Source organism: Dermochelys coriacea, chromosome 11 (assembly GCF_009764565.3).
Source record: "Dermochelys coriacea isolate rDerCor1 chromosome 11, rDerCor1.pri.v4, whole genome shotgun sequence".
Taxonomy (NCBI): domain Eukaryota; kingdom Metazoa; phylum Chordata; order Testudines; family Dermochelyidae; genus Dermochelys; species Dermochelys coriacea.
Window position 1 is genome coordinate 70,302,460 of NC_050078.2, and position 25,022 is coordinate 70,327,481.

At 40.4% G+C, this 25,022-nt stretch overlaps 1 protein-coding gene and 1 long non-coding RNA gene across 4 annotated transcripts in view; one reads left to right on the forward strand and one right to left on the reverse strand.

The window, feature by feature from the left end:
* Positions 1 to 25,022, forward strand: part of UBE2F (ubiquitin conjugating enzyme E2 F (putative)) — a 127,942-nt gene that overhangs the window by 100,318 nt on the left and 2,602 nt on the right. The window lies entirely within an intron of this gene.
* Positions 1,139 to 23,104, reverse strand: LOC122458203. Its single transcript, XR_006278116.1, has 3 exons — positions 23,021 to 23,104; positions 18,478 to 18,593; positions 1,139 to 1,761 (listed from the first exon to the last, which is right to left on the reverse strand). It is a non-coding gene; the product is annotated as an uncharacterized LOC122458203 (long non-coding RNA).

Genomic DNA, 25,022 nt, shown 5'->3' on the forward strand with positions numbered 1-25,022 from the left:
ACAGTGTGCAATGCTCATTTCTCCATGAAGTCCAGACCTTTCTGACAGATTTTTCCTCAGGATTTTCATTGTCCTACAAGAAAGCCTGTTCCATCAATACTACCTGCATTTTACAAAATTGCAGACGTATTACCAGTTCCATTGTCCTTTGGCATCTCTCTGGTTCCTTTTATCTCACCAGTCTGATGGTACCTCTGATGGCCAGTCTATAACAGGAGTATCTTAGATGATGTGTTGATAACCGATCCATATTAGATAACATCTGTACCTAGTGACCAGATCTTTCACATACTCAAGTTCTTCAATTTCATCTATTTTCAGAGGAGCTCCCTAGTGCCCTTTCAGGATCTAGCCTATTTCTGGGCATTCTATCAGACATTCCTAGTTCTAGTCAAGTTGGCCAAGGAAAGATTTCATGATCTATATTTTTTCTGGGAACTCCAAGTATTTGCCCTCAAGGGACTCCACTTACTGTGTATGCTGTGACTGAATGTGGAAACTGATAGCAGTGATGCACCTCTGTACTTTAAAAATGGTCCTGATTATCAGTGGGATTTCCAGAATCAGGAATCAGATTACTTTCTAAACTATTGAGGGAGTTCAGATAGGCCCCTTCAATTGAAGGGAAATGTATCATGAAGCTCATTGGAACAACTTCCTAGAGTTACAAGCAGTTAAGTAGTTCTTAAAAACCTCTGTGCTTGGAAGATGACAATCAATAACCCAGTTGTAATGGATCATGGAGAACCAGCTGCCCACCTCAGAGATGGAAAAATTAAGGGTAGGTAACTAAGATTTACCTTTGGAATATGTGGCTTCAAGCAAGTGATACGAGAGAAGTTCAGTTAATTTCCATCCAAGTACCGTAAAACTTGAGTTATGAGCACTTTTGGAATGCCGGTTGTTCGTAACTTTGAAATATTCTGAACTCTGAACAAAACATTACGGTTGTTCTTTCAAAAGTTTACAACTGAACATGGAAGTAATACAGCTTTGAAACTTTACTATTCAGAAGAAAAATGCTGCTTTTAACCATCTTAATTTAAATTAAACAAGCACAGAAACAGTTTCCTTACACTTTGTCAAATCTTTTTTAAACTTTCCCTTTTTTTAAGTAGTTTAACACAGTACTGTAGTTGCCTTTTTTCCCCCTCTCTGCTGCTGCCTGACTGCGTACTTCTGGTTCCAAATGAGGTGTGTGGTTGACCGGTTAGTTTGTAACTCAGGTTCTACTGTAAATCCATTTAGACACGGGTCACAGTTGTCTTGTTCATGTCATCTCTGCAGGGCCTTCATACACAAGACTTTCATCTGTTGTATCGCTATTTAAGCAGTCATTTCCTTTAGCCTGTTTGAGTATACACTCAGGCTGTATTTTGTCCTGGAAAAGAGTGCCAATTTTCATGGAGCAAAATGGCAATTTTCACATGGCAACATTAAATTTCATACGCACATATATGTGTATCAACTAAATAACACTTTATAAAGTGCTAAAAATGTTTCTGTATATACCAGAAGAGAAAGTTCCACCCAATTTTGTAGTTTTTCTCTTTATTTTCTCCAAAGGGTTGAGGACCCTTTCTCCTAAGTTTTCTGGGTCTCTCAATGCCACCCACCACTCTCAGTAGTCTGGTCTGCAGTTTTTAGCTCTATAAGAGAACCACGACACAGAACAGCTGGTTCTACCCAACATCCCGCCTTCCTATACCTTCCATTCTTCAGTGATTGGTTATTCAGTCACATCCACTTCTGCCAGATTATCTGTGAACATGCACAGAAAACAAAAAACAGACCATTTTAATTTTGTTTTTAACAGCATGAAAAGAATTTCTCATTTTATGTGAAATCAATGTGCTGAAAATAATGTAACCTTAGTCATTAAAAGGAAACACTAAATAAGCCCATTATTGTATATGACTACTAAAGTTTGATTATAGTGCATTTGTATGTGTAGGCTTAGCTAGTAAGTTTTTATTTGGAGTGTACTTCTTGTGAGAGTTTTAAGTTTGCCTAAACTACAATAGATGCACCACATGGGCTTGAAAGATGTCCGAGAGAGAGTCATTGATTCACAACTGCTGTATTTAAAACCATTGTACTGCTGAAATACACCACCCCAAGTTGTCAGATTCCAGAAGAAGATGGTCAGAGAAGTGCTAGCTGTAAGATGCTGGGAAACGCACATGTTGGATTTCCACACATTCCGTGGGTTTAGGTTCTCCCTCTAGAATTTGATATTTCCAATATTTTTTTGCATAACATAAGCTTTCAGTTTAAAGGCAAGTAGTTTTAGCCAATCTGATGATGATGTCCTTTCCAAATGTGAATCAATGCAGTGCAGCCTTCCTGAGTTACTGATTTTTCTGTAAGCTCAGTAAGATTACACTGCCTTCGTTAAGATTTCAACACAACATTACGAAGCGTGCTGAAGTTTTTAAGAGAAGTTTTGCATATTCCTCAAGACATGGTGTTGGAGCTGGTCTGTACTATTGTTGATCAGACAGCGAAAACGGTTCTGAACCATCTTATTTTTATCCTATTTAAGCTTTTCAGAATTTGTATTTGAACTCTGGAGATCCTTGAACCTTTCCCTATCCAAGTGTCTGGTGGTAGATTTTAAACAATTAACAGCCTTCAGAGCTAACTATACTAAGGGCATTCTGCGCCAAAAAACTAAAAATTCTGCACCAGAAAATTAAAAATTCTGCGCAAAATATTTTAAAATTGTGCAAAATTCTGCAAATTTTATTTGTCAAATAAATGTGGAGGTTCGAGCATGGCATTGGGGAGCACAGGCCACTGGCTGCATAGAGGTGGGAGATCATGTGCAGCTTCCCCCAGGGACACAGACTCAGCGGTAAGGCTTCACCTAACCCTGACACGGTACAAGGACCGGGCTTGCCCCAGAAACACTCCAGGGCCTTGCCCCCCTCTGCTAGGTACACCAGGTGTGGGCAGGCAGGCTCAGCCCAGCAGGATCCAAATGTGGAGGGGCTTAGTGTGGGTTGAGAGGGTTCTGTGCGGGGCAGTCTGCATGTGGATGGCTCAGTGGGGGATCCAGGTGCAGGGGGGGTCTGGATGCACGGGTTTGTTGTGGGTTCTGGGTGCAATGGTAATGGGACTCTGCAGGCGGTCCAGTGAAAGTGGTTGGAGCTCGGTGTGTGGCAGGCATAGAGCTTGGCAGGGGGTCTGGGTGTGGGGGGGGGTCCAGATCCTGTGGGGTCAGTGGGTGGAGATCCAGGTGCAGCTGGTTGGGGCTTGGTAGGGTGGGGCTCCGGGTGCAGGTGACTCATCAGGGTGGTCCAGGTACAGGGGGAGTGTGGCTTGGCAGGGCTGGGTGTGGGGAGGTGATGCTCGGCAGGCAGGGCTGGGTATGATGGAGTCTGGATGCATGGGGGTTGGGTGGATGGGGGAGCAGCTCCCTGTACAGTCACCCCTCCCCCTGCAACTGACGAGCGATGGGAGCAGAAAGCGGGGGATGGGGGTGGGGGGGGGAGTTTGCAGAGCTTTCTGCAGCCTGGGGAGAAATCTGGGGATGGGTCTGACCTGGCCCTGGATGCCGTGCAGGGGAAGAGGAAATCCCATCCTCTCGCCAGCCTAGCCGGGGCTAGCAGCTGAGCCCGGTGCAGGGTAGGAGCCACCAGCCAGGTCTTCCTCAGTCCCGCCTCCTGCCCCACAATGATTTACCTCTCTGTCAGCTGCCTTGGGCACCCAAAACATACTGCTGGGGAGGGTCTCATGACTGCTCTTGCGGCTTTGCTTCCCTGCAGAAAAATGACTTTCGAAGGGAAGAAATTCCCCCAGGAGTATAACTAAGGTGTTTACTTGCTGTGGCCTTCTTCCCTTTCTTATGAGTAGCAGTAGAAGACTTATTCAACTGCTGTAGCTGATGCGAAGGCCAAGAAGAAAGCCTGGTCTTCAGAAGGGTATTAAAGAACTACCTGTAAGATGTGCCTAGCATGGAGAATATTTTTTATACCTACATTAGGAGAACTGCACAAGTATGGAAAGCTGAGTTCCTCCACCTTAAAGTACCCTGGCTGCTCAGCTTCTGTTTCTCTGCGTTTTTTAGAATATGCTCCATAGGAAATAAGGATTTTTGTAAACACTAATGACTTTAAAGAGGCCAGTTTTCATGATGCTCCCTGGAAAGGTGGTTTCAGGCTTATGGTGCATGATTATTGTGAAATCTTCTGTTCATGAGCTCCTGCTGCTGCTGTTTTTAATACACCTTTCAGTGGCAATTCCAGAAATGTCTGTTGTATGCTGAGCAATATTGTTTGGCTTGAGGGTATTACTTGGCCTAAATATAGTGTATGCTGAGGAAAAAGTATTCAGAAATCGCCTTCTGATTGTGTAGTGTTTTCCTGCTTTCATTCTCACTCAGTTCTTAGAAGATATAAGAGAGGATTGGATCACATATTGTAGATCAGAATCAACAGTAGGTACTGTTCTGCTATGTTACCTGTGGCAGTTCACAAGTTGGGTATAAGATCCTATATAAAATAGAACAGACTTAATACATAACTAAACTAAAGTAAAAAGGGGAAAAGTCTGACTCCTGAATGCTAAAACACTACCAAATGACATTTAAGAATGTAAACTGGATGCTCAAGATAGTTAAGTCCCAAGCAGACTGCGAAGAACTACAAAAGGATCTCTCAAAACTGGGTTTCTGGGCAACAAAATGGCAGATGAAACTCAATGTTGATAAATGCAAAGTTATGCACATTGGAAAACATAATCCCAACTATACATATAAAATGATGGGGGTCTAAATTAGTTGTTACCACTCGGGAAAGAGATCTTGGAGTCATCGTGGATAGTTCTCAAAAAACATCTTCTCACTGTGCAGCGGCAGTTCAAAAAGCAATCAGAATGTTGGGAGTCATTAAGAAAGGGATGGATAATAAGACAGAAAATATCATATTGCCTCTATATAAATCCATGGTACGCCCACATCTTGAATACTGCGTGCAGATGTGGTTGCCACATCTCAAAAAAGATACATTGGAATTGGAAAAAGTTCAGAAAAGGGCAACAAAAGTTGTTAGGGGTATGGAATGACTTCCATATGAGGAGAGATTAATAAGATTGGGACTTTTCAGCTTGGAAAAGAGAGGACTAAGTGGGGATATGATAGAGGTCTACAAAATCTTGACTGGTGGAGAAAGTAAATAAGGAAGTGTTGTTTACTCCTTCTCATAACATAAGAACTAGGGGTCACCAAATGAAATTAACAGGCAGCAAGTTTAAAACAAAAGGAAGTATTTTTTCACATAATGCACAGTCAACCTTTGGAACTTCTTGCCAGAGGATGTTGTGAAGGCCAAGACTATAACAGGGTTCAAAAAAGAACAAGATAAGTTCATGGAGAATAGGTCCATCAATGGCTATTAGCCAGGATGGGCAGGGATGTTGTCTCTAGCCTCTGTTTGCCAGAAGCTGGGAATGGCCAACGGGATGGATCACTTGATGATTACCTATTCTGTTCATTACCTCTGGGGCACCTGGCATTGGAAGACAGGATACTGGGCTAGATGGACCTTTGGTCTGAACCACTATGGCCATTCTTATGCTTCTGAAAAATTCATAAGTAAATAGGCTAAAATATATTATTCTAGTGCACACTAGTTACTTAAAGGAAATCAATAAATATTTCTAGTGGAACATATTCATTTTGAAAGTTATGAGAGAGTGACAAAGTTCTACGTTTTTGCATCTTCTGGGCCTTTCTCAGAGTATTTACATATTCTCAGCATTTTAATGTAAATCTGATTCAGTTACCTAGATAATGAATGGAATAGATTAACTGCAGTGAATATTTTCAACTAATAATTACCCAATTACTAACCAGAAATAAGTTTAGCTGAATTTTAGTATACGTTTATATAATGAACAATTTATATATACCATATAGAGATATTATAACATGGTTTCTTAACCTAAGGGTCAAGAACAGGTATTATGATTTCAGCTACACTCCCCTTCCCATATTTCTAAATGAGATGGAAATCTTGGTATGTAAAGGTTGAACACCGCTTTGTTATAGCTTGAACAGGCTCACACAGTTGTGTAGTTGTTATAGTTGAAAATAATTAATAGTTCATAATGGTCTGGGAATAGAACTCAGGAGTTCTTGACTTATTGTCTCAGGTTTATGCTGGGAAACCTCACTGCCTTCCTGGCAGGTAAGGTGCTGAACACAAGAATTTGGATCTCACAGCATCTTTCAGCTATGCTGAGGTTTAGAACAGTCTTGTTCTTGATGGACTAATAATGCCCACAAAGAAACAAAATGTACTGCAGGTTGCTGACTATGTATCACTGAAATTGATTGTACTAAAGATGGTTCTTAAATAACATCAGAGCTAGCTATACTTTTGTCTCCTAGCTTTTTATCTCTATGCTCGTACATAGGAAGGTCATAGCAACTCTTAGGGTTTTAAAGTTTCCCTTGAAAATCCATCTGTTGGTTCTAATTGAAGAAGAAAACTGTTTGAAACACAGATAAGCGTGTTCAAACATAGACCTTTCTTTATCTTGTTTCACTGACTACCTTTTGAGATTAGTTTTCCCCATTAAATATAATTTAGCCAAAGCAGATTATTTTGCTTTACACTTCATCTGTTTTAACATGAAACCTTCTCTGATGCATCTGTATGAAAATCGCAATATGGATGTAAATGCATGTGTGACTAATGCATCGAGTCAGTGACTTAAGCCTTTCCTAGGCAAAAGAATAATAAATTATATAAACTGTTTTTAAATTCTGAATATGGGAGAAATGTCTCTGTTTATCAATTTTTCTGTTGGATCTTTTGGTATAAACAAAAACAAATCTATTCACAGTAAGCACATGATCTTACTGTAACTCTTTTCCTACCACTCCCCTTACCCTATGTTGTTTGTTACTGTCACTTCTTGTCACAGCATAACTTTAAAAATTAGAAGCCATTTAGAGCACAATCCATATCTTGTCTTGATACTATGAAGCTGCCAGCCATATCTCCATGTGCTAAAAATACTAATAGCTTAAATCATTAAAGTACCCTTTTGGGTAGGGAGTCTGCATGTTAATAATACAGCTTTTTTCCTCCCTGAGATTTGGAACAGTAAAATATAAATCTTTAATGTGATGAGGCTGATATTGAGCTTTGCCTTTAGAGGAGAAATATGCATACCAAATCCCTGTGGGCCTGGTCCAAAACACATTGAAGTCACTGGAAGGACCCATTGACTTTTGTGGATTTGTGGCCGATCCTGTAATGAAAATCCCTCAATATGAAGATGATCTAGAGTGCAGATTGATATTTTTTTAAGAGATGTATAAAGTGAAACTAACATGGAAACTGACTGGTGCTTACTCCTATAGTCAGCAACCACCTGTTAGGATGCAATAATTAGTGGGAAATAGTCATTAACTTGTTTGTTAGCTGTCTACAGTGCATCTTTCCTATAATCAGACAAGACATCAGCTTCCTTCTTCTCCCATCCTCCAAACAACACCACTTTAAATTAATGAAAAAGGGGCATTTAGAAATGATTTGGGGCTGAAGTATGTTTGTTTACGAATAATCTAATTCTTCAGTTAAATATTGGATGTGCTGATCAGTTTAAACAATTAGAAAGGTCAACTGTTGCTGTTCAGTTGATACACTGTAACGTATGCTATTGGAGTCAGATGATCGGAGCATATCCATTAGTTTTTTATTAAATTAACCCCTCTAATTTATTTTTCTCTTCTGAACTATTTAGATTGGAATTCTGCCATTAATTTTGGGGTTATGTAAAGTCTGAATAAAATAATTATTAATTTGTAATGTTCTATTCATTATTTTCATTCCCTAATCTCTCTATTCAATTTGAATATGATACTATGCCGAACGAACCAATCTTGCACTGAAAACTATGCAGGTACAGGCTCTACTCACAGAGTTCTAGGTACAGGACCAAGAGCCTTAGTGTTTAGGAAGCCTTTAGAGGTAGGAGGATAGGTATTCTTTTTATTAAGAGGGTAGGAAGGGGAAGTTTGTAGCCTGACAGCGTCTCATTTGTTCTTGGCTTCATTTTATTCTGAGCTATTGGATGGATGCTCACTACCTAATTTTTTCATAGTTGGTTTTCCCTATTAAATATGTGGAGAGCATTTAAAAAATGAAAAACACAGACCTAAATGTCAAGTTATAAGGAATTTAATAGCAGCAGTTTTTTAAAAAAACTTTAGACACGTTGTTGGATGTCTGACTGCATTTACAGTCTTCATTTAGGATTTGCATATTAAGTGACAAAGGAGGATTTGAAGCTTGAAAATATCTGTATTGTAAAGTATTTTAGATGTCTTATTGGAAAGTCTGTAATGCTTTCTGTCTTTTATTCATGTCAGAAGTGTATGGTGATCCTATTCGAACATGGAAGTCAATATATCGTGACCATCATAAAAGGCAAAGTGGCGTATGGGATATCAAGATAATTTTTTTCATTCCTTCGCTGTACATTAACTTCTTTTGTTTAGGTTTGTCTTTTCTGGGAATTATGAGACTGAGTCCCTTGTGAATAAATCTCTTCAGACACAATGATGATATAAGTAGGTTTGTGTGGTTGGAGACAAAGATCTACAAGGTTGGCTGACCCTAATTCATTGTATTTTGTGCTTACTAATGCTCAGTAGTCAATCATATTTTTGTAGCTATTCCCATGTACTAAATGTACAAAATTGTAGTGATTATTAATAGCTTCAGAGAAAATTAATATTTTGCTTGGATATAGGTGGCTAACATTGGTTGAAATTCAGTAAAAAATACTTCACAGTAAAACATGTATTTTATCATTTGAGTATTATAAAACGATTTCTGGATCACAAATGCAGCATCTTTTAGCAGACCTTTTTGTCATGAAAGGACAGATGATAAACACATGGCAAACATATGCACCAAAAATAATTCTAAACAAGCACTTAATTTTTCTGGATAATTCAATTAACTTTGTTAAATAAGCAAGATATTTGAATTAGCTGCATGTTCCTCTGACACAATGTTCTTTGAGGAAATGATTATAGGTGAAATGGGGTTGTAATTTTCTAAAGTAAACTAACATATGAGTATGCAGTAATCTAATCACCAGCAATGTTTTCCTAATATGTAACATATTTCTATGCTAATAATAGAATGTTCCTTCATTGTAGATTGTTAATTTTGACCCACTGTTATTCCATAAATCATCATGAAGGTAAAACTATAAGAGCAATAAATAAAATTCACTATAAGAAAGCTTTTCTCCATTTTTCTGAGTGTACTATTCTGAAACTTATAGAGAGGCGCCTAACTGTATGAAGAATTTTGAAACTGAAATTTCATTTAAAAGTGAATATCAGTCAGTTGACTATTTTATTTTTCAAGTTCAATTATTTAAAAGTTAGTCAGTTACGTTGGAAATAAATGAATCCTAGAAATATAGGGCTGGAAGAGACCTCAAGAAGTCATCTAGTCTAGCCCCCTGTGTTGTGGCAGGACCATCCCTGATTGGTGTTTGTCTAATCTGTTTTCAGATGACAGGGATTCCACAATCTCCCTTAGAAGCCTATTCCAGTGCTTAATTATCCTTATCGGTAGAAAATTTTTCCTAATATCTAACATAAATCTCATTTGCTGCAGATTAAGCCAATTACTACTTGTCTTGTCTTCAGTAGATAGGGAGAACAATTGATCATAGTCTTCTTTGTAACGACCCTTAACAAATTTGAAGACTGGTCTCCCTCAGTTTTCTTTTCTCAACATTAAACATGTCCACTTTTTATAAAAGCTTTCCTCGGGGATCAGGTTTTCTAAACCTTTTATTATTTTTGATACTCTCCTTTGGACTCTCTCCAATTTATCTACATCTTTCTTAAAGGGTGGTTCCTCGAATGCGACGCAGTACTCCAGCGGAGGCCTCAGCAGAGCCAAGTACAGCAGGACAATTACCTCCTATGTCTTGATGACAGACCTGTTAGTACACCCCCGAATATTTGTCTTTTTCGCACCTGCAGCCCATTTTTGACTCGTGCAATTTGTGATCATGTTCGGTTTGTGACTCGCATGCAATTTATAACTTCCAGGTCATTTTCAGCATTGCTACTGCCTCGCCAGTTGTTCCCCATTTTATAGGTGTGCATTTGATTTTTTTTTTCCCTCTTAAGTGTAGTAGTTTGTAGTTGTCTTTATTGAATTTTTGCACTGTCCAGAATATGAATATATTCTACTAGCAGGATTAACAAAGGTTCTTAAAAGGTCAGTGCACTCTTTGTCCATTCCTCAACTGTCTTTGCAAACTATTGGTTCATCATGGATCAGGACACGGTATTCATCCCTATGTCAAGACTTTTTCTCTGTTTTATCATTGATCTGTTCCAGCAGTCCCACAGGGGGATTTCTTTGGTTCTTCAGGCTTTAATGGGGCCTCCTGTTGAGCTCCAAGGGGAGATTTTGTTATAGTTACTGTCATTTTAAAACTGACTTCCAGGTTGCCACCATCTCTGCTAGATAGACTGGGGAACTGAGCTTCCTTGTTACCTCTGCCACCATCTGCATTTTTTCCCCTTTCCATCTTCTACCATATCCTTTCCCAAGGTGAATACCAAATTCCATCTCAAAAAGCCCATTATCATCCTTAACGTATGTCCTAATTCAGTAATGATTTGAGTACTTCAATAGCTCAGACATAAGTGAGAGGTTTATTGCAGGAGTGGATGGGTGAGATTCTATGGCCTGCATTGTGCAGGAGGTCAGACTAGATGATCATAATGGTCCCTTCTGACCTTTAATATCTATGAATCTATGAATTTCCCAGCATGAAAATACCTGTTAGGTGTTCTGAAGTTTTACAAAAGCAGAAAAGCAACAAAAATATTTGTCTGCTTTTATGGTTGGTTCTTTAAATGCTGGATGAATAGCATCATCATAATGTAACAAGCCAGATCCTTGGGGGAGGAAAACAAGTAATAAAACCTCCACTGTGTCTGATTTCATGACATAACGCACAGTATTTAAATAATCATAAACATGATTTTTTCTTAATGTTCTGAGGAGGTGGCAAACACCTTTATCAGATAATGGAAAGAATCTAATTACAAGGGCTGTACTACTTGCATGTTGGAAATTTAGTCATAGACCTCATTGAGAGTCTTATTCTGCAAGGTCCTAAGCATCTTCAGTTCCCATTTGAAATAAAAGAGCAATTCTCAACTCAGGGTCCCAAGCTTCCTGGGGATTCATAAGCAGGTTTCAGGGATCTGCCAAGCAGGGCTGGTATTAGACTGGCTGGGGCCTAGGGCAGAAAGCCAAAGACCCGACGCAGTGGGGCTGAAGCTAGAGTGGGACTGAAACCAGAGCCCTGCCAGAGTGGGACTGAAAAACAGTTGTTGTGGCACAGGTGGGCTGTGGAGTAGTATGTTTGGGTGCCTGCCCTGGCCCCACGCTGCGCCACTCTGGGAAGCGGCTGGCACCACATCCCTGCGCGGCCCCTGGGGGAGAGGGAGGCACAGGGCTCCACGCACTGCCCTTGCTATGCCTCCAGGTACCTCCCCCAAAGCTCCCATTGTACGCGGTTCCCCATTTCCGGCTAATGTGAGCTGCAGGGGGCGGTGCCTGGAGGCAAGGGCAATGCACAGAGCCCTCTGTCCCTCTCCCCCAGGGGCCGCAGGGGCATGGTGCTGGCTGCTTCTGAGAGCGACGCGGGATCTGCGACACCATAGTGGACAATCCTGCTGGCCGGATGCAGTTCTGTGGGCCGTAGTTTGCCCACCCTTGCTCTAATTCAACCTGACACATCTACATGTATTACAATATCCCTGCAAGACTAAAAAATATCTTCAAGTGAGAATGCTGATTACCTGTCATTCATATCTTGCTACACTATGTAAGGAAGAAAGGGCTAATTACAATATGGAGAGAGAAGCAAGCTGTTAATGACATTCTTAAAATTGTCCAACATAATCTTGCATAAAAGAATGGAGATAAAACAAAATATAACTTGACTTTTACTGAAGGGACGTTGTGTAATATCTAGCTCTAAGAGAATGGAAATAGCTTGGTATTTGTTAATTGTATAGATAAGTTATGGGACCTGATATTTCATGTTATTAACCTGTTTCCTGCTGAGTGCTTGTCAATAGCCTTGAATTCATGACTTACAGCTCTGTGCTGCTTGCTTGGATTGCTGCCTTTGTCTAATTTATTTTCTAATTTACTGAGACATACTAGCTTTCTTTTCTAACTTGGCTAGGCAATAGATGAGGATACACTTGTCAGAGAATATGTAACCTTCAAATACGGCATGCACAATACAGAAAAATAAATGTCTGCAATGAAAGCCTCAAAAACATTAACATTAAAGTTGATATTAAAACTCACCTTGTTCAAAATATCTATTGCAGTTAAAGGTTTTCGGTTCAGATACAGCAAGTTTACAAAAATCTTCCTTCTTTTACATTTTCAGATAAACCTCTTACTGCAGATGTGGCTATATCAACACTTCCCTTGCCCCACTCCCCTTTACCCACTCCTAAAAATCTCCAGCAATGTCTGGCAAGGCAATAAACATGAGTTTTAACATTGTGGAGTTAAAAGAAAATTAAAAACCACATTTCTGAAAACGATTCAAATAGTCTTGTAGTGCTTCATGCTGCCATGCAGAAGGTTTAGATTTTTGACTGTGTTCTCCTTGGGCTACCACAGAGTAGGATTGCTTTGTATTGCTCTCCAGTGACCTCTGCCCCTAACCCCTCAGCTGAAGTAATGATGAGCTCTAATGGGAGCCTTAGCCCTAGTTTCTTAGCTAAAAGGAACGTTTGTCTGATACACACTATTGAAGTTGGGGGCATCTTATATAAAACTAAAAAAATAGAGAATACCCTCAGGACTTTAATCTGTGTCCTATCAGATGTTCTACAGGTATTATTTTTGTCTTTTAACTACTGAAAAAAAAATCTTCCTTTCCTACATCATTAGAGGCAAACGTGCAGTTTTGCCAATATAACTAATTTCACTTGGGGGGGAAGGGGCTGCAGTGAGCTATACCAACCAAAGCGTGACTTTGTCATTATAACTGGCATAGCTATACCACCACAGCGCTCCTAGCCCGAGTCCGCAGATAGATCAAATCAAACATTGGCTCAGAACCAGTGTTCAGTAGTTGACACCATCCATTAGCTTCGTGCAGGAATGGAAGGCCCTAGTGCAGCACAATTGCTGTAGAGCCACGACTTGTGGAGAATCAAAGAACTTCACACTGAGGCCCTTGGCATAGTGGGGGCAATGCAGAGAAGGTCCTCCACTCCACTTCACATCCAGTCCGTGGGCTATTAAAATTGGCACTGTGATTTTGTACACCTTGCAATTGTACTAAAAGTTTCTAGGGGAAATCTATAAATCATTCCTTCATGGCTACCACAAAACATCACTCTTCATACAATTGAAATTTAATCTCAATGCTTTGAGATTCTTAAATGAAGTGTCATACTAAAACATTTAAATAGGGTGAGAGGGACAATGACTAGGAAGAAATCTGAATTGGAAAAATACCTTACACTTCAGATATTTTTGTGTTATTTCAAAGTATTCATTCATATCTTTGTGTATATGTATATATCTTTTTTTAATATGAAAAACAATAGAGGAAAGGGGTTTTTTTTAAGTAATATTTCATAAGTCAGCTGGATAAATTTCCCTACTAGTTATCTCCACCTTTAAAACTTCTATTAGAACTGAGTTGTTTAGGATGTCTAATCTTCTCTTGGTTAACGTGCATAATTCCAAAGGACCCTTAATTATTTAGTTTAGCGGCATCTTCTGTAATAAAGATTCACTATCAGTCAACTGCAACTTGATCATAGATATTTATTATATTATTAAAATCTTGTTGTTGAATTTGTTGCATTTTTCTCTTTTTAATATGTTTTCCCCAAAAAATGGTTTTGGCCATTTCTGTAGTCTATGAGCTTTAACAAATACTTTGCCTGGTATAGCTATTTAATTGTAATTGTGGATTTTATTGAAATGTAATGTTGGAAGATTTAACGATGTTTAGAGGAGTATGTAGAGGGATATGAGGATGGTTGTGGCAAGAGATGATGCCTGTTCTGCTACTTTTGTGATATATTGTGCATTTAATGAAAGGTCCATTGCTGTTTTAATTCTTCACATTTACAAACTGGAAAACGTGTTTTTTTTCCCTTAATCTAAATAGTGACAGATCCAAAACAACAACTGTGCACAATAGATTGTTCCAATACCAAATCCTTTAGCATAAAAGTTGTACAAATACAAAAATTGAATGTAGAGTGCAAGAAGGGGCAAATGGTTAATGGTTGTCAGTGAGGAGGTATTGCCAAACAATTAGGTAGTCTCTGGTTGATTTTCGTGCTGTTTCTGCCTGGGGTGCTATGTTGGTGGTTGTGTTATTTTGTGGTTTGGTGATGGTTTTATTTTTAATTAAGTGCTTGTCAATAGTGAACTCCTTGTCATTGTAAAATACTCAAAAAATGAGCTAATTTCTAATCATTTTATAGCCACTGATCCAGAGTACCTTCTGTTTGCACTCATGCAGAGACCCTGATCAGAGTAGCATTTCCTAGTATTCCAGCATTTATAGAAGTGTATTGGAATTTCACTGTTATCAGGAACTTTTGAGTAGGTACTCTCGCTTCATTTCTGTATTTTTCAGTATATTCCTTCCATCTCATTCCTCCAGGATTTATAATTAAGGCTATGAGTATGTCACGGAGGTTGTGAAAGTCATGGAATCCGTAGCCGTAGACAAAACCGTAGCCTTATTTATAATTTGTAGGTAATAGTCTTCCATTCTGTTAAGTTCTCATTTTATTGATATGCTCTATGGAAAATGTATACAGTAGCCACAAATATGTACAGTCAGTAGCTGTATATCTTAGACCATATTTTTTTAAGCTCAGTTTAGTTTCAGCATATCTTGCTTTTGACATGTGTATCAGCTGAGATGCAGGTATATTGGTTTAACATTGGATTTTTTATTTTTTTTTTTGCTATTACCTATGCAGTCATTTACCTAGAAGCACTGAGTTCGGTTTGTTCAATTTTCTGTTAATATGGTTGACTCATTACATATAACCATGGGCAGCGGGTATTAAAGGCTGCCTTGCGTGGCTGCACCAGCCACCAGGCACTCTTTCCCTGTGGCTGGAGCCCCAGGCTGGGGTTCATGGGGGCCAACCTGCAGCCAGGGACTCTGCCCAGTGCTCCAGGACTAGGGATGGGGGGCACAACGCCTGGCGCTCCGGGTCTGGGGTGGGAGGGCCATTGCTGCCTGCCCACCCTTCCAGGGCTGGGAGGGGGGTGCTTGCTGCCTGCCCGCCCTTCCGGGGCTGGGGAAGGAGGCCTTGCTGGTCACAGCTAAATGCAAGATGGAACAGACTGTTTAGCATAAGTAGTTAACACATTTTAGGGAACCATTCAAGGTAGGGTAGCCCGTTAACGCCTCTGCAGTCCTAGGACAAAAAGAGGGGTTAGTGGGTTACAGATTGTTGTAATAAGCCATAAATCCAGTGTGTCTGAGCAGCCCATGATTTTTAATGTCCAGGAGCGTTATGAGTTTAAGCTCCCAGGTTCACCTTTTAAAAGTGTTCCATCTTGCGTTTATCTGTGATGCTCGGAGTACCTTTCCCAGACCTGAAGAAGAGCTCTGTTTTGCTCAAAAGCTTGTCTCTCTCATCAACAGAAGTTGGTCCAATAAAAGATATTACCTCACCCATCTTGTCTTTCAGATAAATTTTCACTTGCAAGAGTACTGCATGCTAAAAATTAAACAAGGCAAACTAAATTTAAAGGAAGTAAAACTACCAATAAATATGGAAAAAACCTTTCATTTGGTAAATTCAATGTATATTTAACTTAAGTTGCCCATGCAGTTACACAATTTTAAATAGATAATATTGTGGAATATTATTCCATATCAGATATACTGAACATATTCCACAGTTTTCACTCTTTAAATGAATTCTCAAGTTTTTGCAGTGTTCATATTGAGGTTTCATATTAACCAATTTATAATGCAAAACGTGTACTCCTCTGATTATTTCTGCTTCTGATTGTTCAGTACTGCATATAAACAGATGTGAACATAAACAAATATACAGTGTTAATAAGAAACTTTTAAACCATATGGTGTGCCTAAAATTAGAGTATTGCAGTTGTGTAATGAGAACCTTCTGTTCAGTAACCAGATTCACATGAAACATCTGCTTAATGTAATCTGGCCCAATGCTGTCATTTCCTTGATCAGGAAGGTAAGCAGAAGTGACAGACAGCCTTTATAGAGCATCTTTGCTATTTAGACACTGTCTCTGCCTTCGATTAATGCAGAGAGCTTGTGTTCTGATATAACACTTTGGATTCAGTGGTGAAAACAGTGCTTTTCAACTTCCTGTACTTCGTTGTTGCCACTTCTCAAATTCTGTTCAGTAATGAATATGCAGTCATTTGTAATGGTTAATATTTTAGTTTATATGCATCTTCCTTAATCCTACCTCTTAACTTTGTTTGCCTCTCTCTGTTTATTAAAGTGACTTCTCAGGCTGATGAGGTGAGATGTAATAACCCCGTGCTTACTTTATTTACATGTGGACCATACAGCCATTTGTATTATGAGCAGTTTCCATTGACTTAGGGCTTGAAGCTGATAGTGTTTTAACTCTAGGTAGGTGCAAACAAAAAAGTAGCTTGATTCTTTTACGGTATTGACCCCAGAAAACTAAAATGACCTTTCACTTTCATAGAGATTGACCTTTCATTTCTTCATGATTATTACCTCTGGGTTAGCCCAGTACTGTTCAGTAAACAGGGCAATGAGCCCAGGAGTCCTGTAATACGTCAAGTATCTGATTCAATGTTCTGAGTGAGTGGACTGATGTAATTTCATTATTACACAACAGCCTGTGAAGATGAGTTGCAGTGTTGAGAGGCTTGAGTCAATGAAACTGAGCATTCTTAGTGACTGCTGAAGAGAGGTGCTTTATGATTAGTTATATTTATTTGTACTACAAGTAGCTCATAGCATCCTTGATACTGTGTACAAATGCGAAAGGTTATTTTAATTTTTTGTTCAATATTCAAAAAGCATCAAGCTACATCGGGAAAGATGCTATCCTAGTCCCAAACAATTTCCAATCTGGGAACTATTCTGACAATTAGATTTGCATTGTCACAAAATATTTCATGTATTTGTGAGGTAGTTTTAACGTGGAAACACTGTTTTTGTCACCATTGTTTGTCAGGTAGCCACTCCAACCTTTGTTTCATGTTTTAAAATAAAAAGCAAACCAGTTAGCATTAATGGGACTTAGTTGGCACGTTAGCCCACACGGCAAAGAATTTGACTGACAGAGTTGAGGCCGACTGGCAGGACACTGCTGCTATCTGGACTGTAATTGGTTTGTGAATAGATGGATAGTCTTCCATCTCCAGAGCTGTGAATTTTTTCTTTTCAATAGCACTACACATTAACTTTGTGACTTCATATTCTTCCAATATCTTTCTTTTCGTTATTTTTTATTTCTTATGAGAATAAACCTGGCTGGAATTAATCTGCTTCAGCAAGGAAATGGGTGAAATCTCTAGTTAAATGCCCTGATAAGGAGGGAGTTTTGTTTGACTCATCTAAGCAGGCCAGCTACAATGCTGTGAAGAGTCTTGAATTATCCAGTGATTAATCTGTTTTTGAACAATGGGGAGGTGAGGTCTAACATTCCTTACTGAAGAGCTGGGAAAACTGTATTTTAATTAAAGCTTGTCAGAAATTTTCCAATTAAACAGTTTTGTTGGAAAATGCCAGTTCATTGAATCCAATTTATTTTTAATGAAAGAGAGTTGGGTTTGACAGACTCAAAGAATCACTAGCAGCTGTGAAATTGACAAGAATGTCCATTTGAGTCAGCAGCTGCCCCTCTGGGGAGATACCTTGTGTCTGTTTCTAAAATACCTTTTGATTTTTAAGCTTTCTGATTCACAAGAAATTTTGACAAATTTGGTTTCATTCCAATTTGGAACAAAACCAAATTTTCAAACGTCATAACTTCTCGTGAACTGGAAATCCCAAGTTTCGGCCAGCTCTAATTTTAATAGAGTTAGGAGATGACGTCTTAAAATCAGAGTTGTAGAAGGAATAGGTTAGCTGAATGCAGTATTCTGTTAAATTCTTCAGTTCTTTCCTATGAGAGAGAAGAGTCAAGCTGTAAATAAGAGACATGCAATCCCTCTGTCATTTATGTGCAGTGAGGCTCTCAGCTCCTGATGCTAGTCAGACATGACTTCTAATGATGGGTGCTTGTAATCTGTGTTATCTTTTTGGAAACCTAACTGCTGCTTCAAGTGATGGGTCCCTTTTTCATTCCACTGATGGTACGCATGCGCCCGGAGCCAGAGAATTTGAAAGCAGTGTCCACTGGTCTGCGCATGCACCCTGACTCACCTTGTGCCTCCAACCAAAGGGATAAAGAGCGGGGTGAATCTACTGCCTCTACAGTTCTTTCCGAACACTGCATGGTCCGGATTAGCCTCTTAAGTGTTTGCAACTTCAGCTTCATTCTACAAAATAAGAATCATCTTGTTTGTAAATAGTTCAATGTTTTAATAGTTTTTATGGTTTAGCATTACATCAATCTCTTGGGAGGTCCCTCCCTCCCTCTTCTCCCCCACCCCCCAGATGTGCTTTTTGGGTACCAGACTATGCCCAGGACTCCAAGCTTCACACTCTGTGCTTCCTGCTTGCAATCCTTCTTAGTCAGTGACGACCACCCGTGCTGCCTGTACTGCCTTGGGAAAGCTCACATCATGGTATCTGCTGATTGTTCCCCAGCTGTACCCGACAAGGGCGGGAACTTCATCTCCACAAAAACCTCATGGAGAAGGCCATGAGACCCCAATTGGACCCAGGCTGGGAAACCCCCTCTGTACATCAGCCTGAACCAGAATCATCCTCATCAAGAGATTCTGATCCAGCCAATGAACCACTCTTCCCTTACCCTACATAACCTCCACCATCCAAAAGACCCATGCAGGTTTGGGACCAACCTCTGCCTCATCTAACTTGGAGCCACTGGTACCCCATGCCATGTGGTCCCCCACAACCAACTATCAATCCCTTCTATTAGCAGTATTGCGGGACTAGTAACCAGTATCCCCTGCAGAGTCAATCCAACCTGCCAAGGAGTCACCCCTTGTTTCCCTGCTCCCAGATCTGGCAGACTTCTAAATCCCCTCCCCCCTCAATGATTTCAGTCAGTTCCAGGGACGACTTTGCAGAATTGCTGGAGAGCTCCTGATTTTTCTCAAGCAGATGCAAGACTCCAAGCACAAACTCCTAGACATCCTGCATACTTCTGGACCCAACAGAATAGTTCTCCCTGTTAATGAAGCCATACTGCAGCCAGCTAGGACAGTTTGGCACACCCCTGCCATCTGTGCTCCTACCCACAAAGGGGCAGAGAAGCATTATTATGTGCTGCCCAAGGGTGTGGAATTTTTATCATCTCATCCCACTCCCAATTAGCTGGTTGTCCATGCCGCTTCTGAAAGGGCTAGACAGCAACATTCCCAATCTACTCCTGCTGACAAAGAGGGCAAAAGCCAGGATCTGCTGGGAAGAAAGGTCTTCTCATCATCTAGCCTCCAGTTCAGGATAGTCAATTATCAGGTGCTACTGGCTGAATACTATTTCCTGAACTATGCCCAGTTTGCAGCATTTACTGACAGCCTTCCGCAACTGGACAGAGCAAAGTGATAGCTAGGACCATCCTCCAATTTGCAGTAAATGCTGCTGCTACCTCCTCTACAGCTATGGCTACTCCCATTGTCATGCACAGAGTCATGGCACCATGCGTCACGGTTCCCTAGGGAGGTTCAGAATACCATTGAGGACCTGCCCTTTGATTAGTCACAGCTCTTCAACCAGAAGATGGACACGTCCCTCCATACCCTAAAGGATTCCAGGGCTACCCTCCATTCACTGGGGATACACACACCTCCCCCTAAGAGGGGCTCCACCGCCCATCGGTCAAATCTACACATGTGGCTCAGCAGTTTTTCTGTTAGAGGTCCTATGAACTACCATATCAGAGACAGAGTGTTCAAAAGTAGCGCTTCCCTACACCCCTGCAACAGACTCATCATCTCAACCCCCAGCTCAATATTATTTTTGATGGGAGCTCGAGAGCCTCAAAACACTAAGCCCAACTCCTCCCAATCTCCCCACGCCATTTGGGGGTCATCTAGCACTCTTTTTCAACACGGACAGCAGGTGCTGAACATCATCCACTCTAGTTATATGGTAGTTTGCATCCCTACTTGCACGCAAAAAAAACCACCCTCCCTACTCCCTTTCAGGGGCCACTCTCATGAGAGTATTCTCAAGCAAGAGATGAACACCTTACTGCAGCGAGGAGCAATAGAACATGTCCCTTCTCAATATCGAGGGGGAGAGTTTTATTTGACGTACTTCCTGATAATCAAAAAGAAGGGTAGTTGGAGACTAGTTATTGATCTCAACCACTTCATTCGCAAACTCAGATTTTGCATGGTCACGTTGGCAACAATAATTCCATTTTTAGAAAAGGGATATGGATCACAGCTCTTGATATAAAAGATGTCTACTTTCATGAAGAGATTCATCCCACCCACAGACACTTTCTCAGATTGATAGTAGTCTCTGACCATTTTCAGTACAGAGTAATCCCCCTTGGAATAGCGACCTCCCCAGAGTCTTTACCAAGATACTCTCAGTAGTATTGCTCCACATCAAATTTTGTGGTCTCATTGTCTTCCCCTACCTTGACGGATAGCTGCTTCTCGCCAGGAAGCCTGTGTCTCAACTTCCATGATGTTACTGCACCACCTCTCTTCACTGGGAATCAGAGTAAACATTGAAAAATCTGTTCTCGTCCCCCTACAAGCTCTGGTCTTCACTGGAGCAACCTTAAATTCTATCACTGCAAGAAAGTATCTCCCCAAGGACAAGTTCCAGAGCATGAACAATATCATAGCTCATGTCACAAGCAACCCTCAAGTACCAGATAAACGTGTCTGTCTCTCGTAGGTCATATGGCCCACCCCATGCACCTAGGTCACCCTGTTCACAAGACTCTACCTTCATTGCCTTCAGGCTTGGCTGCAGTCTGTATACTGCCCAAGCTGTTGTTCCATGAACCTCAGGGTAACAGTTTAGGTCAGGGTACTGTCTTGTCTTCCATGTTCTGGTGGACAAACCCTCATCAGGTATGTGTGTGCGTCCCCTTTCTCCCTTCATCTCCAGACCAGGACCATTATTACAGATGCATCCCACATGAACAGTCACACAGCATAAGGTGCCTAACATCTCAAGGATCCAGGGTGCACATCATTATTCTGGAGTTGCCAGCAGTATGGAAGGCATGTGAGTCCTTTCTTTCTTTCATCCATACTCACCATGTCTTTATAATGTCAGACAATGTTACGGCTGTCTTCTGCATCAACAAGCGGGGGAGTGCAGAAGCAGTCAGCCTCTAGAGCTATTGTATCCCCAATCAAGTCACCCTATCAGCAGCCTACCTTCCTGAAAAGCCAAATGTGCTTACAGATTCCCTCAGTAGACACTTTGCAGTCGACCACGAGTGGGAGTTTCACAATTTGTTACTGTGCAATATTTGCACTCTATGGGGGACCCCAACCAGGGATCTGTTAGTCTCTCAAGCAAACAAGAAATGCACCACGTATTGCTCCTGAGGAGCTCTATATCATTACTCCTAGGGTGATGCTCTGCTTCTTCCTTGGTCAGACTAGTTCAACTATGCCGCCTTCTCCTGCCCTGAGTTCTACACAAAATCCTGATTGCCCCCTTCTGATGCAGACAGTTCTAGTTTCCCAACCAGATGTATGTCATCCCAACCACCAATCATCCTCTCAACATTCCCCAAGCTTTCCAACCCAGTGGAATGGCAAGATCAAGCACCCCAATCTGTCTGTGCCACCTCATAGCTTGGTATTTGAATATTCATGCTTCACAGCCATACGAAACATCCTCTAGAACAGTGGTTCTCAAGCAGTGGTATACGTGCCCCTGGGTCTTCCAGGGGGTACATCAACTCATCTAGATATTTGCCTAGTTTTAGAACAGGCTACATAAAAAGCACTAGCAAAGTCAGTACAAACTAAAATTTCATACAGACAATGACTTGTTTATACTGCTCTATATATTATATACTGAAATGTAAGTACAGTATTTATATTCCAATTGATTTATAATTATATGGTAAAAATTAGAAAGTAAGCAATTTTTCAGTAAGTGTCCTGTGATATTTTTGTAATTTTATGTCTGATTTTGTAAACAAGTAGTTTTAGAGTGAAGTAAAACTTGAGGTATTCAAGACCAATCAGACTCCTGAAAGGTTGTACAGTAGTCTGGAAAGGTTGAGTGCCACTGCTCTATAATAGTAGAAAGGACTGTACTAAAAAATATTACCTAGCTAAATGGAAGCACTTCTCTTCTGGGGCCCAACAAAGAGGCGGTCTCCCAGAGACTACAGCTATTCCTCTCATCTTGGACTATAGCCTATCTTTGAAGACATCAGGTTTGTCCATCAGCTCCTTGTGAGTGTACTTGGTGTCAGTCAGCACATACCATCCACCTTTTCAGGGCTATTCAGTCTTTGTACATACACTGACCAATAGATTCTGGAAAGGCCTAATAAACTTCTAACTTACTCAGAAGCCTACTCCCCAATGGAACCTGAACCATATTTTCTCAGTACTCATAAGGTCCCTGTCTGAGCCTTTAGCTACTTGCTCCATGTCCCTCCTTTCCTTGAAGGTTGCTTTCCTTGAAGTCATCACTTCAGTGAGAAGAATTGGCAATCTTGGAACGATGATGGCAGAGCCTGCATACGCTATATTCTATAAGGATACAGTGTATTTACATCTACACCCCAAATTCACCCCTAAAGTAGTTGAAGAATTTCATTTTAACCAATTCATTCATTTACCTGTGTTCTTCCCAACACTGCACACTTCTTCAGAGGAATGAAGACTCCACTCCCTCAATGTTTGGTGGGCATTGGCTTTTTACCTACAAAGAACAAAACCAATCAGGAAATCTCTGAGTGTGTTTGTCACTATAGCAAAAATAGTCACAGGGCACGCTTATTTATCTTGTCCACATTCAACTTTATAATAGACTGTTTCCCACGTTCATACGTAATCTTCACTAACTTCATCAGACCTTCTGAATCAGCCAACTGTACATAGTGAATGTCATTCACTCACTTTTCCATTCATCTTAATACTTATTTTGGTTAATTTAATTACTTGCTATAAATGTTGAGTAGTCAGTGGCATACAACTGTGTCTCACTTCTCTCTTGATTACTATTAGATTTTACTTGTGTCACCCACTGTGATCACTGTCTGATTCCAGTATTACTGTTTTATTACTCTGAGTTCATATCCCTCAATCCCTACTGATCGAAATATATTGAGCAATTTGTAGTGATAGATTCTGTCATACTTTTTGGAAGTCAATGAAACACAAGTATACTGTTTTTTAATATATTTCCATTGATCTTTCTGATATAAGCTTCAGGTTCATAATTGTGATGCCCTTTCCATGTTTGAAACTTTGTTGTCCACTTATTTCCTTATCAGTCTTTCCTTGCATTCAGTCTTGAACAACTTGCAAGAACATGCTATCCTAGGCTGATTGTTCTGTAGTTTTTACAATCCATAGCACTGTTCTTTTTTTTTTGGGGGGGGGGGGGGATCTGAATGTGCATGAGGTTGTAAAATCTTCTGGTAATTCTCCTGTCTCAGACATATTCTTCATCACCTCTGACAGAGCTTTCAGATCTTCATCCCCTTATACTTTTTAACAGTTCAGTTCATATTATATCATAAACTAGTGCTTTTCCGTTCAGAATTTTTTTTATTGGTACCATGATTTCTTCATCCATTACTGGCAGGCTTGCTCTCTAGTTGAGGTTTTTCAGGCCATGGTATATTCTCACCATCTCTCATTCTTGTGTTTAGGGTCTGTCAGATATTGTCCATTTTTGTTCTTAAGGGCAATATTAATAATCTTTCTGTAATTAAAAATCACTGTAGGAAACTAATAACTTGTTCAGAGTTGTAATAAATTAGTCTAGACAGTTAAAAGATATCACAACTACCATATAAATAAGCTGTTATGCAACTGTATAGAAGAGGGGGAAAGTTATAATGTGGCATGCCATCTGCTAATAGTGTATTTCATATCATTCCCCATTTGCTTAAGGACTCTTTCCCTCTAAAATGATACGACCATGGCTACATTATACATGATGACACATAGTTAAAACCCATCCGATGGTAAGGGAATCCTGTCGGAACTGTTCAAACTGTACCGATCTTGACAAACTTTGTGACTTTGTCCTGACCCATAACTATTTCACATTTGGTGACAATGTATACCTTCAAATCAGCGGCACTGCGATGGGTACCCGCATGGCCCCACAGTATGCCAACGTTTTTATGGCTGACTTAGAACAACGCTTCCTCAGCTCTCGTCCCCTAATGCCCCTACTCTACTTGCGCTACATTGATGACATCTTCATCATCTGGACCCATGGAAAAGAAGCTCTTGAGGAATTCCACCATGATTTCAACAATTTCCATCCCACCATCGACCTCAGCCTGGACCAGTCCACGCAAGAGATCCACTTCCTGGACACTACGGTGCTAATAAGGGATGGTCACATAAACACCACCCTATATCAGAAACCTATTCCTACCTACATGCCTCTAGCTTTCATCCAGATCATACCACTCGATCCATTGTCTACAGCCAAGCGCTACGATATAACCGCATTTGCTCCAACCCCTCAGACAGAGACAAACACCTACAAGATCTCTATCATGCATTCCTACAACTACAATACCCACCTGCTGAAGTGAAGAAACAGACTGACAGAGCCAGAAGAGTACCCAGAAGTCACCTACTACAGGACAGGCCCAA